At 46.3% G+C, this 14374-nt stretch overlaps 1 protein-coding gene and 1 long non-coding RNA gene across 11 annotated transcripts in view; both read left to right on the top strand.

Annotated features, from left to right (window-relative positions):
- The first annotated feature begins 1394 nt into the window (after positions 1-1394).
- Positions 1395-4489, top strand: LOC128417426 (uncharacterized). Of its 2 annotated transcripts, XR_008331463.1 has the most exons (3): positions 1395-1855; positions 3702-4245; positions 4345-4489. It is a non-coding gene; the product is annotated as an uncharacterized LOC128417426 (long non-coding RNA). The 2 variants fall into 2 exon arrangements; XR_008331462.1 differs by lacking the exon at positions 1395-1855 and having other exon boundaries at positions 2587-4245.
- A 3707-nt stretch (positions 4490-8196) lies between these two features.
- CHD7 (chromodomain helicase DNA binding protein 7) overlaps positions 8197-14374 on the top strand; it is a 141515-nt gene continuing 135337 nt past the window's right edge. For 3 of the 9 annotated variants that reach the window (XM_053396066.1, XM_053396058.1, XM_053396065.1), the window contains exons 1-2: positions 9106-9367; positions 11635-11737. The gene's annotated coding sequence lies outside the window, so the exon portion shown is untranslated. Of the gene's footprint in view, positions 8303-9105; positions 9368-9416; positions 9506-9708; positions 9815-10120; positions 10263-10692; positions 10781-11634; positions 11738-14374 lie in introns of those variants that run through there. The other 6 variants (XM_053396063.1, XM_053396062.1, XM_053396059.1 and 3 more) reach the window with 6 other exon arrangements.

Below are 14374 nucleotides of genomic sequence, written 5' to 3'. Positions count from 1 at the left end.
AGTCCCGTCCCCGCCTGCTTTTGGGGCCTGGTGCTTCCAGAGCAACTTACTCGAGAGAAGGAGAAAAGATTGTGCCAGATTAAACTCTGCATAGATCTGACCAATGCCAGGTTTTTTTGTTTTTCTAAATCACACTTCAGGCCACGTTGCTAGTTTAGACAAACGTTTCTGCCTGGGCACCCTTTTTCCTCCTTTGCAAAGCGGGAAGAGGGGGGAAAACACGAGCCATCTCTCAAAGCGGCAGAGAAAGCGAAGCCTTTGCAGAGTCACGACTCTGCCGCTGTCCTGAGCCCGGTGGGGTTGCTTTCTAAATACAAACGTGCTTCAGGATCGCGGCCGAAAATGGCCCGCAGGCGCGCGAGGTGCCGAAGCGGGCGCTCTTTTGTGATCAGCTCGGCGGCGTTTCCTGCGGGAAGCGCTGAAGGGCTGCCAGCCAGAGCGGCGGCGGCGGCTTCTCCCATTTCCTGTGGGCGCCCTGCTGAGGGAACCGCCGGCGAGGCGCGAGGGACTCTCCGCCGTCCCGCTCCGGGGAGGAGGAGGAGGAGGAAGCAGGCGGGGGCGGACTTGCAGCGCGTGGGTGGGGTCTCCGTTTCCTCGTGAGGTTTCCTGCCCGGGTCGCCCGGAAGGGTTGTGGAGGACGGCGGCTTTTGTTGTGTGTGGAGGGCGGCGGGGGGGGGGGCGAGGACTCCCTTGCTGAGGCGGCATTTTCTGCTTCCTGCGTGGGATACTGTTGCGCGGGGAAACTCTACTGCTGTGAGGCATGGGGAGGCGGGGCGCACGACGGTCTCGTTCGCGCGTGGAGAAGAGGAGGAGGGTTGCTCTGTGGGGTGGCTGGGAAGTGTGTGTGTGGCGGAGGGATGCTCTGAAATAAGGCGACTTCGCCCTTTTCCCGCCTCAGGGTTCGATGCCGAAATTCAGCCGCGAGAGCTCGGGCTCGTGGTCGCCCGGCTCACACTCGCCGCCTCTCCTCCCCTGAAAACCGCTCTTGCGCCTGCCCTTTTAAATCGGCAGGAGGACCTCTTCGCGAATTTACGGGATTAGCCCGGAGCCACCTGGTGCTTGAGATTTCCCCTCCCCCACTCTCTCTGTGTGTGTCTCTCTCTCTTTTTCCCCGCCCACTCCTCGAACTGACCCCCCCCCCCGCCCTCCCTTGGGACCGGGGAACCTGCCCGCGCCTCGCCAACCCAGCTCAGAGAATATATTTCTCTGAGCGGGGGGTGTCTTTTCCCATTGGCTCCGGTGCACAGCCAATCGGCGCGGCGGGCGAAAGTGCCGTCAGGGAAAAGGAAAACCCTGAGACTGTGACGTAAGAAACGGAGTGGAACAAGGGGCGGAGGAAATGGAATCCCGGGAGGAGGAAGGAGGACTCGGCGATAGGTGTGTGCGAGGGAGGGAGGGGTGGAAACGGGGCGCGCAAAATGCCCCCCCAAAAAACAAGGCTGTGCTGTCTCGAGCCTTGGATATGATCGGTGGCTTCTAAAGAAGACTTGGGAAGGAAGCAAAATTCCGGAAAGGGGGTGTGGGGATCTAGGAGCGCACCCCAAACTGGGGGGGGGGGGGAGAGATGAGTGCAGCTTAGTGGGAAGATAATTGTGGGTTGGGGAGGGGCACCTTGGAGAGCGGAAGTTAAGAGGTGTTTGCGAAGTAAGGAGAGGAAGAGGTTACTTACCAGAGGAAAATGGGCTTGGCACCCTAATGTGGAAGTGGGGAGGATGGTGTTCTCACAGTCTGGACCAAAGGGTTTAGGCTGAGGAGGATGTGTTTCAGACATAATGGAGCAGGATCCAGCTTGTTCTTACACATTTTTCTTTTCTTCTCTCTTGCAGGTTATGAAACCCTTTCCCTCTTCTTACCAGTATGCCATTAAGCACATATTTTATTATCTGTCATCAACAGTCCTTACTAATGTTTTCCCGAAACTCTTCCCGATGAGAACCTGTTTTTCAAGAATAGGCAATTTTATTTAGCTAACTTTTTATAACTTTGTCCTCTTTCTCTGTGCTTTGACCTACTTCATATATTGTAAATGATAACTACTGTACTTTTTAAGGAATTGTTTTTTGGCATAGTTTCATATTTGTATTGTATATATGCAAGCAGACTTTGCAAATCTCATGCACAAGATTATTTTGAGCAGTTGCAAAAGCATTTCTTGCAGCAGATTTTGCAATGTGTTTGAGTGATTCACTTTGGATCTTTTGAACTTGGTCACATCTTCTCATTTCAGGAAGTTTGCTTGTCACAACACTACCCTAGACCTCAATCCAGTTCCAGCTAACTTCTTCTTTTACTCAAGCTTACACTTCCTGAGACACACACACACACACTATATATATATCACACACGCACACAGCACAAGTTAACTAATCCACCTGGAAACATCCTGCACTGAAGCATGATGCCTTTTCAGGTCCTGCCCCTTTCACTTGGTCCCATCCCTGCCACAGTGCCATAGTCCCTTATCCCTCTAGGTTAGTACCTCATAGTCATTTTTGCTGGTATAAGATTTTTGTAAAAAAAAATTGTTGAAAATCTGAAAACAAATATGCAGGAGAGGTAGCTAACGACTGAATTTAAAGCAATTATTCCAAAAAGATCAAATTGTAGGTTCCCTGGGCTTTTTCTGACATAACTTTCTGTTCATTTAGTAGCTTTTTGAAGTGGTAGTGCAAGCGTATACCATTGGAAATCATGTGAGAATCATTTTTCTCCATGTTCTCTGGGACAATCCTGGGAACAGAATCTTAACTTCTTACTGGATTTTTTTTCTTGCTGAATCACCTCAGGAATAGTTTCTAGTCAGTGTAACCATTCTGCATGTCACAGAATTAATTCTCTATAGAAGCAGAGATTGTTAGCTAAAATAAAGTATCCTAATAAGAATTAGCCTCCTATTTTGTTTTGCATTCAGTTACTTCTTTGCTGCCATTATTAATGCATAATGATTGTTTCAAACTAGTGTGGACAAGTCTTTTATAATTTTACATTAAAATAATAATTGTGATTTTTATGATGAATGATAGCAAAAGCTATGTACTTTTGTACTTGTTTCTTGCCAGGGCAAAGGCTCTCAGTTATGTAGCTACCGTATTTTTCCGTGTATAAGACAACCCCTATTTTGGGGGACTCCAAATTAAGAAAACACCCCTCAGCACTACCCGTGTATAAGATGAGCCCCAATTTTAAACCCAATTTTTTGGTTAAAAAACCTAGTCTTATACATGGAAAAATATGGTAAATATATTTGTTATAAACACTTAGAAGAACTTCCTTCTAACGGAAGTCCAATCTAAGGGCAATGGAATAAAACTGGGCTTAGCATTTCAATCTGTGTACCATGTATCTTCAGATATACACATATATAGATGTATGTATGTTAATAAAAGGGAGCCCCTGCTCAGTAAAATAGTAAATATATAAGAGTTTCCAGAGGGATAGCCGTGTCTGCTGCAGCAAAACCAACAAAGAGTCTTGTGATATCTTGAATACTAACATGTTTTATTGTGTAAATTTTTATGCATTAAATTTCAAACTATTTAAAGCTGTAAACATTTTGAAGACTTGATTTTGCACATGGATTTCTTGGCTTGTTTCACTGAAGGATTGATTTGACAACACTGTGGAATATATTTGCTTTGTATTTGACTGGGTTCAACCTGTTATTTGCTTGAACAACTCTTTGCATTCTGTTGTCTTCCTAGGAAGCTACAAATACATCATTGACATGTCATGTAATATGTGAAAACCATGACAGTACATAGATGCCATGTTGAATTACTTGTCACTTAGTGAATAGACGGATCAGCTTCTATGTATTAGGAGGAATCTTTCTTCCAAGAGTAGGATCCTGTAGACATTATCTATGTTCTTGAATCTGCCATGAACCAATTAAGTGCAGTATGATTGACAAACTTTGTTTCCTCGTTTAAATTCAAATTGTAGTTTCCTGATGTGTACAGACACAGGCAGTGATCACATGTACAATTTTTGAAAAGCTGACACTGTTTTCACACCTGGCATGAATCCAGCTTAGCAGCACATGTGTCTGCTCCCTCATAGTGAAGTTGTGTTCCATCAGCTGTCTGATGTCCACATCAGCTGGTCAAATACTGGAACAGCTTGCTGCATCTACTCCAAAGACGGTTCTGTATACTTGGAGAAGGTTTCACTAAGGATCTGGCTAATATGAAATCGTTGAATGTCACTGAAATAAGACATGTTCTTGCTTCCCCATTCAGTCTTCAGGTGGGGAATGTCTTTTTTCTGGACTGGTATGTATGCTTTCCTGGTATATTTTATCTTCCCATTTATCACTTCTCCTTCTCCATTATTCCTTTTTGCCAGCATGAAAACAATCAACCTAAACACCAAGAAGGCCTTACAAGCAAAACTTTGGCCACAATAAAGGATCCACTAAAAGAGAAGTGGTGATCAAAGTGTATTTATGATACTTATTCTAAGCAATATACAATTATACACTGAAATGTAAGCGCTGTTTTTTTCTGTGCATGACCTTTTATGAATGTGTGTGTGCACTTACATGCATGCTTCATATGCAGTGACAGGGACCATAAATTGTTGCCATAGAATTATGAGTAGGACTGGGTGATGAAGATGTAGTCTGGGGAGAAACATTTGAAAATGGTGCATTTGAAAGAAAGAAGAATGGAATGCAGCAGAGGTAGAGCTGGGGCATGGGCCTTGGAAGCAGTACCTGTCTGGGCAGTGGGTGGCAGGCTTTGTAGCTTGAAAGTGTACTGTCAGTGGATGGGGAACACCCATGCTTGGTGAAACCACAGTCAACTCACTTTCAGGAGAAATAACTTGAGGAACCAGTTCATACTGCTACTGTGAAAAGGCCATCAGTAGCAATAAAGGTGAGTATGCATTCATGGCCCGTACTGCACGTAACATGTCACTTATATATGCATCCGGCATTAAGTTTCTAATGACCACTGAAATCAATAGGCTTAGGTGTGCTTAACTCCGTGTTGGCATGTAGCTTATCCTGAAAAAAATACTTTTTGTGTATACTTCGTTAAAACTAGTAATTCAAACATTGTATTGACACTGCTTGCTGCAAATGCAGTCCTATACACTTTTAGCTGGGAGAGAGTCACATTGTGGGGCTTCTGAGTAGGCACATATAGGATTGCATTGTAAGACTATATTATGAACCAACACAATCTGCAGCTGTGACTTTAAAATACTGAATTATCTATAAATATAGATTAGTTCCCTTTCTCCATGTTTGTAATATTAGTAATAAAAAATGAATTAAAAACAGTAGTTACCTTTTTATTTAACAAGAGCGTTAACTAATTTTTAAAAATAACTTATATTAATGTTGTTTTTAACGGAGAATTGTAGCTAATCTATGTTAAGTGATCTTTCGGTATTCCCCTTGGGATCAAAAGGGTGATGGGAATTATATGGGACACAAATTTGTTCCACGTTCCCATTATATAGGGTAGCATATATTGTGAGGCCTAGTGTGGAATCTTAGTGTTAGTGAAGTATACCCACGGTAGTTTTCTCAAAGCTTTGAGACCTTGGTCATTAAATACATAATAACGCCTGCCTTTCCTCAAACCCAAAGCAACATAGGTTCTCCCATCCTCTCTATCCTTGTGACTCTGGAGTGAGCAGAGAATAATAGAATCTCAGAATTGTAGAGTTGGAAGGAACCATGAGGGTCATCTAGTCCAACCTCATGCAGTGCAGGATTATTTTGCCCAACATAGGGCTCAAACCCACAACCCCAAGGTGAAGAGTCTCGTGCTCTATGGACTGAGCTATTCAGTAGAATGAGAGACTAGTTGAATTTATTATGCACCTCTTACAAACAGGCATAGAATATTTTGGGAAGTCATGTTAAATTACAGTGGTACCTCGGGTTAAGTACTTAATTTGTTCCGGAGGTCTGTTCTTAACCTGAAACTGTTCTTAACCTGAAGCACCACTTTAGCTAATGGGGCCTCCTGCTGCCGCCGCGCTGCCGGAGCACAATTTCTGTTCTCATCCTGAAGCAAAGTTCTTAACCTGAAGCACTATTTCTGGGTTAGCGGAGTCTGTAACCTGAAGCGTATGTAACCTGAGGTACCACAGTATATGAACACACTAATCAAGTATACCTAGAATACTTTAAGAGAAAAAACAAAACCAATTTCTCTTCTAGATTCTATTATATGAACCTGAGAACAACTGCCAAAACGGTCTGTTTCTCTAGCTGTCCGTACTGCTAATCGTTTCAGCTACTAGCATCCACCCTGGACTCAATATTAACAGGAAATAGTTGCCTAACATAATCTGCAGATTACCCGTAGAAAGTTACATGCATCTGCTTTGCCTCCCCTCCTACTGCTCTGTCATCCTTTGCTCACTTCCTCCTTTGCACACTGTGGGGCAAAACCAAAGTTCTGATTGCTACAGTCAATACTAGAAGAGAGTAGGCGAAGTGATGAATGGAGGAATGGATTGAGGGGTTGGGGGCTGTAGCATCCTGTCTCTGCCTGGGATCTTTTGTAAGCTCAGCAATGATTTATGGGTTAATATTTGGCAATCCTAGAACAGAATCTTCTGCCCACTACAGTTCCAAATTCTTCTCCATTTTGATGTGATGGATTTTAATACTAGAGGCTTCCAGGGTACCCAAGGCATGAATTGATGGGGGCTTGTTATACACCTCCCCTCTCTCCTTCAATGAGCATTGAGCACATTCTTAACTACTTAATCAAGTGTTTGTTTCTACATATATGCTGTTTTCCAGTTTAGAAAAAGTAATGCCTCTGTGTGAAGATAACATGGCAGAATCTAAAACTAACCAGCGTAAAAATGTAAAGTGCTACACTGTACTTTTCCCACCTCTTGGCTTCTTCAATTTCAGCTAACAATGTTTCAAGATACAAAATTTGTGGTCTGGATTTTGAAATTCAAAGAAAATTAACTGATTTAACAGATTACAAACTCATACTGAAAGTAGCAGCTAGTATAATGGTGAGCTTTCTTGATGCAGACTAGAGATGTTTCAAGATGTATATTCAGAATTGCTTAACACATAAATGAGTTGTTTAAAACTCTTTACTCACAACAGGTGTTGAACTCACAATATATGTAATTAATGGGTGGACTCACCCAACCCCCTTCCAGAGCAGGATTATGAAAGAATTCTAAATAGTGCACATATAGAACAAGGGAATAGTATTGTGAGCTAATTGACATGTAATGTACACTTATGATCTTGTGCGTATATGAAGTCCATGTAACACCTAAAATGGTGAACTTTAACCTCCAAAGACTTACAATGAAATCTAGTCTAACCATGCATCAAATTATAGCAGTGCTTGAGCCACTAAACTAAGTTGGGTATCTACTTATCCAGTGAGTGCTCTGGTGCCTTTAATAATTGTGTGGCATGCAGATGTTACAGACTTGCACCTGCTAGATATGTCTACCATATGTGTATATATAAAGTACAAGAACACAGTCTTGAGTCAGAAATTAAAACTGCATTGGAGAGCTGCTGGGAGATGCAATGGCATTCATGTGTGATGGGACTTCAGAAACATGAAACCTGAGGATAAGCAAATGGCCAGCACGCTTATGGCCTATTCACATGAACACTTACAATACATTAGCAGATAGTTCTGTCAAATATTAACCTGGATGTGTTATCCCTACACTTAAAAGCCCTGTTTTGGACCTTTCAAAGGTACACGCCTGATCTCCTGATTGGACTCTTAAATGGCATTAACTCTTTCTCTGTTCCCCGGAACAGAGACTTGGATTCAGAGAAGCAAGCTGAGTTCGTCCCCACCTTCACAAGTTTATCGAAAAGCAGTGGTATTTTCTGTGGAGATTGGCTCTATTTATTTTTTTAAAAATTGGTCGTTCATGGGCTCCTTGAATTTAGAAATTATTCCACGCTTTATCATTTTACAGTAAGGACGAATAATCGCCGCCCACCCCCACTACACACGGAAGATCCTGTCTTTATATATCGCCATAAATTGCTAAATTTGGGGGGGGGGGGAGACACGGGACATCCCATGATGCAGGCAGGAGGCGGGCCGTGGTTCTCGGACAATTCCAGCACAGGACACATGGCGGTTGTTTCATCGCGTGCACAACTAACACTGTGCCCTTCAGGCGGACGCGGTTTTAGACGATCACACGGATCACACGTTTAAAGCGAGATTGGCAGCGGCATGTTGGAAGCACGACTGAACACACCGGGGCGGGCAGGATTCTCCCCTAGAAACGAGGCGGCGGCGAAGTCTTTTGGAGAGTCTTTCCGTCGCAGGTGCTTCTCCCACCCTCCGCGCCCCCTTCTTCTCCCATAATAACTCTGCGGAAGGAGGGTTCCTTCTTTTCCTCCCGGGCGCCGCCGAACTTTTCCACAACACCGGCGGGAGTTGCTCCGCTCCGCCTGAAGCGGCGGCGGCGTGTTCTGTGCGGCCAGGTTAAGCTGCGTGAGGCCCCGAGCGAGCGGCGGCTCCGTCCTGGGAACGCCGCCCCTCTCTGGCCGGCCATTCGCCCGCGGGCGAGGCAGGGCGCCACCTCGCTATCTCCATGTCGATATCTGGGTCTTGGACGCCGTCCTCCTCTCCGCCCCGCCTCCCTTCCCCTCCCGTCGCTTGAGGGCGGCGGGCGAAGAAGTGGGTGTCGACTTGTCTGAGCCCTTGTGTACCCGGCGCCCTGTCAGCGCTTGACGCCCCCCTCCCCCAACCGCCCATCTCCCTTTCCTTCCTTCTTTCCTGAGGGCGGGGGGGGGGAGGAGGAGGAGGAGAGTGTCCTCGTGGAGAGCGGAGGCCGCGGGGGGGGGGGAGGAGAGGAGGAAGGAAGGAAAGAAAGCGGAGGAGGGAGTTAGTGACCTGACCCCCTCCCCCCGCTGCCCTTTTAGGAAGGCTGGATTCTTGCATAAATTATGCCGGTGGCTGATGACGTGTAACCTTGTGGGGCGGGGTTTGCGGGCGCGCGCACTCTCCCTCCTTCCCTCCCCCCGCTCGCTCGTCCGCGGGAGGCAGGCAAGGAGGGAGGGAGAGAGGGCAAGTGGCGTCGGGGACGCGCCTCGTGGCGGGCGGAGGGAGCGAGCGAGCGACGGGGGCGGGCGAGCGGACAGGCAGGGGGCGGTAGCAGCAACGGCAGCCGCTCGGCTGGCTGGTGTGTCGCTCGGCTTTTGCGGACGCGCTCGGGAACTATCGGATTAAACTTGAATCGAGTGAAATTACACAAAGGAGCGAAGCGGACCCGGGACCCGGTGGAGACCCGGAGACCCTCGCTGACCCCCCTGCCCGCCCTTCTCGCCGGCCCTGGTCAGGGATCTCCGCCCGCCTCGCTTTGACCGCCCGGCCGAAACCAACTCCCGGTGCGTGTGCGCGTGTGTGGGTCTCTCTCTCTCTCCGTGTTTGTTTGTTTGTGAGGGAGAGGCGCTCGCTCTCCGGCTCTCTCGCTCCCCCCCCGGTCCGCTCCCGAGGACGCCTCCGCCGCGCCAGCCCTGACCCCGGTGAGTGACCCGCGCCTCAGAGCCGCCTCGGAGGCAGCCTAGAGGGCAGCGCCGGCGCGCCGGGCGAGAGAGCGCGGCTGTCCGGCTGGCCGCGGCCCACAGCCGGTCCGGCGGAGGGCGGGGGGAGCGGAGGGGCGCGCGGTGTGTCGGCGAGCCTCGCCTGGTTCTCTGGTCCATGTGCATCCCTCGGCCGAGGAGCTTCCCAGGATGTAAAGCGGGGGGTGGGGGTGGGAGAGAGGCAGGAAGGAAAGAAAGAAAAGAAAGAGGAGGAAGAAGGAGAAGAAGAAGAAGCGACGAACCCACACGCCGGTGAGAGCGGGAGCCCGAGCGAGCCTGGCGGCTCTTCTCCGCCTGACCTCTCTCCTCTCCCTCCCCTCCCCCACTCCCTTTCCTCGAGCGCAAGTTTTGGAGGGCGATTAAAAGGAGAGGAAAAGTTGGGCGAAAGTCTCCGCGGGAGGAGGAGGAGGAGGGGCGGCGGGGGCCGGATCGCGGCGAGCGGGATGAGGCGACGGGCTGAGCGCCGCGGCTCCCCGGGAAGGCTCCCCCCCCCCCGCCCGCCCGCCCTGCTGGCCACGCTGAGCGCTCCCGGCCCTGGCAGCACAACAAGCGCTAACAAAGTGCGGGGGCCGCCCGCCTCGCCCCCCTCCACCCTCCCCGCCTCCTGCTAGCTTGACCCGGGGGCTCCTCGCGGACACATGGAGCCATGGGAGGAGGAGGAGGAGGAGAGAGAAAGAGAAGAGAGCCCAAGGAAATGGAGGTGATGATAGAGGAGGAGGAGTGGTGGTGGCGGGGGGGGGCGGCGAGAGAAGAGAAGAGGCACGAGGTTGTGCCGGGGTTATTTGTCTTCGCTGGAGAGGAGCGGGGAGGCTGGCGGTGGGAGTGAAACGGGAATCACACGGGGGGGGGGGGGGAGGAGATCACGACTGTTTTCTAACAACCCAAGAAGAAAGCGTGTGTGTGTGTGTGGTTTTATGTGGTGGTGGTGGGAGAGAGACGCTCCCCAGGCAGCTTGGATTGGGGCTGGTGGCGGAGGCGATAGCAGTAGCAGCAACAACAACATAATAGGAGACTTAACCCCGCGGACCAAGTCTGCTTCCCTTTCTGTGTGTGTCTCTCTCTCCCTCTCCCCCCCCCCCCGCCGGGCGATCTCTTCCTTTCGCCTGCGCGCTTCCCCCTCTCTGTCTTTTCCCCTGATCGAGAGCGGGTCGCTGAGAAGGTCTCCCTGGTGGCCGTAGTTTTCCCCCCTCCCTTCCCGAAACCAAGGCCATTTTGAGGGTGAGCGGAAAAGGTGGTTTGAGGCCAGGCGGTCAGGCAGTGTATGTGTTTAGGTTTGATTCATAAAGGGAAATGGGGTTGGCCGGGAATTTTGTTTCTCCTTTGGCTCTGGTGGGTGGGTGCTGAATGTGGGGCTGGTGGAAGTGGGAAGCGGACGCTGGGGATGTGCCGGGGGGGGGGGGGACGACACACTGGAGGTGGGTAGGGAAGGTTGTTAGTGGGTCACTGGGAGAAGGAGCAGCCATCATTATATTGCATTCATTTTTCCTGATAGCATTATATAAGGGGACACCCTTCTGTATTAGGAGGCACCCCCTTAATCTATTGGTGGGGCAGGCGGGGGGGGGGGACACATTAAGCTCGTGGGATTTACCACATAGGCAATAAATCGGATGAGTTTCTCCAGATCACTTTGGGATAGTGCTCACGCCTTCCTTTTAAAGTACTTTTAAAACGGACAATGGACAAAAGAAAAGTAGCAACGCGCTGGGAGTTTCCTTTGAATTACTAGAGATTTTTTAGATACAACAGCCAACTCATTCTACTTTGCCTTTGCTTTTGTTTGGTGTAGTACTGAATGTGCTTTCCAAGCAGATCTTGGTGAGTTTTTTTTTCATTTGCAGTGAGCTTTTTGACCACTTGCTACTCATAGATTTCGGTTTGCAAACTTAAAATTTCAAACCGATATGGCCCTTCTCTCCCCCTCCCACTTAGGAGATGTGTTCCTTAGAATATATATATATTTAATAGAAGCTCACCAGCTTTTCTCCTGGTGGAAATACACTTTTATATCTCATATTACAATAACTACAAATCTGAAGATAAAAGTTGAACAATTTTTTGTTTTCTTGCAGATCATCCATTCTAACGGAGGCAAAAAATCTTAGTGACTGTGACCCTAGCAGCATGGGTAGCCGATTTATCCCAATTACAAATTCAGTTAGTTTGCAGTAATGTGTGAGTATTCTTATTTTTGTTGTTGTTGTTAAAAAGCACAGTTGCTAACTATTTTTTGTAAGAATTGATGTTGATATTTTTTCCAATTAGAGTGCTGTGTCTGTTGCTTAGAGTATTTTTGTATTGCTGTTGCACAACAGAGGCTCTTGTCTTTAACCTAAAATGGCAGCTTAATTTGACTAGGGCCCCATTCATTGACAGTGATAATAAAAAGGCTGAAAGCTAAATGTAGCTGGATGCTTGGAGTACATTTGAGAATTCTATCTTGCATTATAGGATGGCACAGAAAGAGCAGTTTCCATCCAGAGTACAAACGTTTACAACAAAACATCTTATTTTGAAGTATTTGTTAATAAACAGTGGACAGAAAGTTGAATAATCATAAAGGAGCTTGGAAGGTTTAGCATTTCCCTCCCTCCAGACCCTGTCCAAAATAGAATTGAACTGCTCTACAATATTCACTATTGTTTGAAGTAGTGGGCTCCATTTCTGAAGTATGAAACAGGTGACTGTCATTCGTGTCCATATTTTTAAACGGGGCATTTACTTTTTCTCATCACAGTAGTTTAATACTAATTTGGAGTATAATTTATTTCCTGACAAATTGTTACTTAAGCATATGAAACATCTTGTACATTCCCAAGTTTTTATAGCACATGTCCTATTTCAAATCATGTAAATTGTGCTAGTTATCAAAAGATTCTACAAAATACCAACTATTTCTGGAAGATACAGATATCCACCTTATTTTTGAACCATTTAATTTGCAGAGGGTATTCTATTTCTTATTTTACTCTTTGAAATTTGAGATAACAACAAAAAAGAATTTGGGATTCTTGCTAGCTTCTTAAAAATCCTGCAAGATTTCTTTAAATAGTAAGTCTAGGAAGGGTTTTTATTACCTTTAAAAACTAATACATACTTCGGTGTGAGGATTTTTTTCCAACTTCACCGTGGTCTTGAAGAATATCAGATATGATAAAATGTTATGGTAATGCATTGTACTGTACTTGTATAACACAAGGCTAGAATACCTGTGGTTTTTAAGTCAATTCCAATAGCTTATTTTAAGGTCCACTACTATAGCTTATTTTAGATATACGTTAGAAATATTTTTCAGATTCAGTTGGATTCGAAGGTTCTGTTCTATAAGGAAGGGTTCATTTGAGCCAATCCACAAAATCTAGTCACTTACAAGAATATTTTCAATTTCATAATACATATTATTTTGTAAGCATCCAGGGAGCTTATATTGGTTGCTGATTACTTTTTTGTTGAAGCATGTTGACAGAATTTTTTTTGCAGCTTCTAAGTATGGTGCTGGTGCATGGAAAATTTAATATATTACACTTTTCTAAATACAGAAGCAAGGTAATAAAAGAAAGTCCCAATCTATTCTTACTATTTGAAGGGGATAATCTGCTGATTTATTTGTTTTATTTTGCCTTAAAATGTTTGCTAAGTTACAAGATTTGGAACTTCTGGAACATCACCTTTTTCATACGTTTGTATAAGAAAAAGCATGAAAATCAAGTGTGGTGGTTATATTTTTTTAATGGCATGTATGATTACTGGGAAGCAACATCCAATCAAGATTTCCAATGATCAACAGTTAAAAAGTTGAATGTGGCATGGTCTGAACTCGGCTCTGGAAATAGTTGGTCCTTCCTCTTATGATAAGCTGAGCCTTGAAAAAACTTGAAAACCACTGAGAGTTTGCTGCTTTTTGAATGCTCTGAAAGTCAGGACAATCATCACCCTTCTCTTTGGCTTGGCACTGAAGAGAAATGGGTGACTTGCCTCCATCCTTATGCTGAGCCTTAGATGTTCTGCAACCACCCACCTCTTATTCTTCGGGGTAAGGTGGCAAGCATAGATTTTGGTCAGCTACTAAGGCTATCCATAATTTGTGGGCCTCTGGAAGTAGCTGTATATGGATATATTTTTGCAATAAGCCAGTGCAGAGTTTGAAGTTTTTGAAGGAAAAATAGAGGTTGTAAAAGTGTGGCTCCTAAGTAGTTTTTGTCTTTTATGAAGTTTGCACTTTCAGCTCCACTTGACGATATGCTGTAGTAGGATCAGGTCTTTTTGAATGTGGAAACACAGGATCAGGTCTTGCGCTTGGTCAATCTACACTTTATGTGGAAACCACATTTGTTACTGACACACAAAGGTTGTCCATAGCAAGCAAGTAAATTATGCGCATGCTTGTGCATGTGTCCTAGCTGTCTGATCGCACAAACTGCTTTCAGAGACATGTTGTTTATTTGAGAGGTATTGTACTTCTGAATCCTTGGAAGATACTCTAACTTTCAGACAAAGATGCATGAGCCAGAGCAATATTTTATTGCACAGGCTGACCTCTTAGATAGTAATGCTGTACTATAGCAGTAAGGGCTTCACATAGGCCCTGCCTAATAGTAATGGATTCAGTTGCAGATCACCTGTGCTCAGGCATAGATGAGGTACCACTTTTTATAGTTTGGTGATTGCCCCATCTCCTTTTTCTGGAGTCCGGAAAAGGCCAGGAGCTCTCTCTGATATCATGCTCAGCCTCCAAGACTTGGAAAGCAGTGGGACATTTTGCACTCCTTAATCTGTCTGAGATACAGTATGACAGGGACACGCCCCTTCCCT

This window comes from Podarcis raffonei, chromosome 7 (genome assembly GCF_027172205.1).
Source record: "Podarcis raffonei isolate rPodRaf1 chromosome 7, rPodRaf1.pri, whole genome shotgun sequence".
NCBI classification, from domain to species: domain Eukaryota; kingdom Metazoa; phylum Chordata; class Lepidosauria; order Squamata; family Lacertidae; genus Podarcis; species Podarcis raffonei.
The sequence above is the reverse complement of the archived record's forward strand: the minus strand, read 5'-3'. Positions and strand labels throughout refer to the sequence as shown.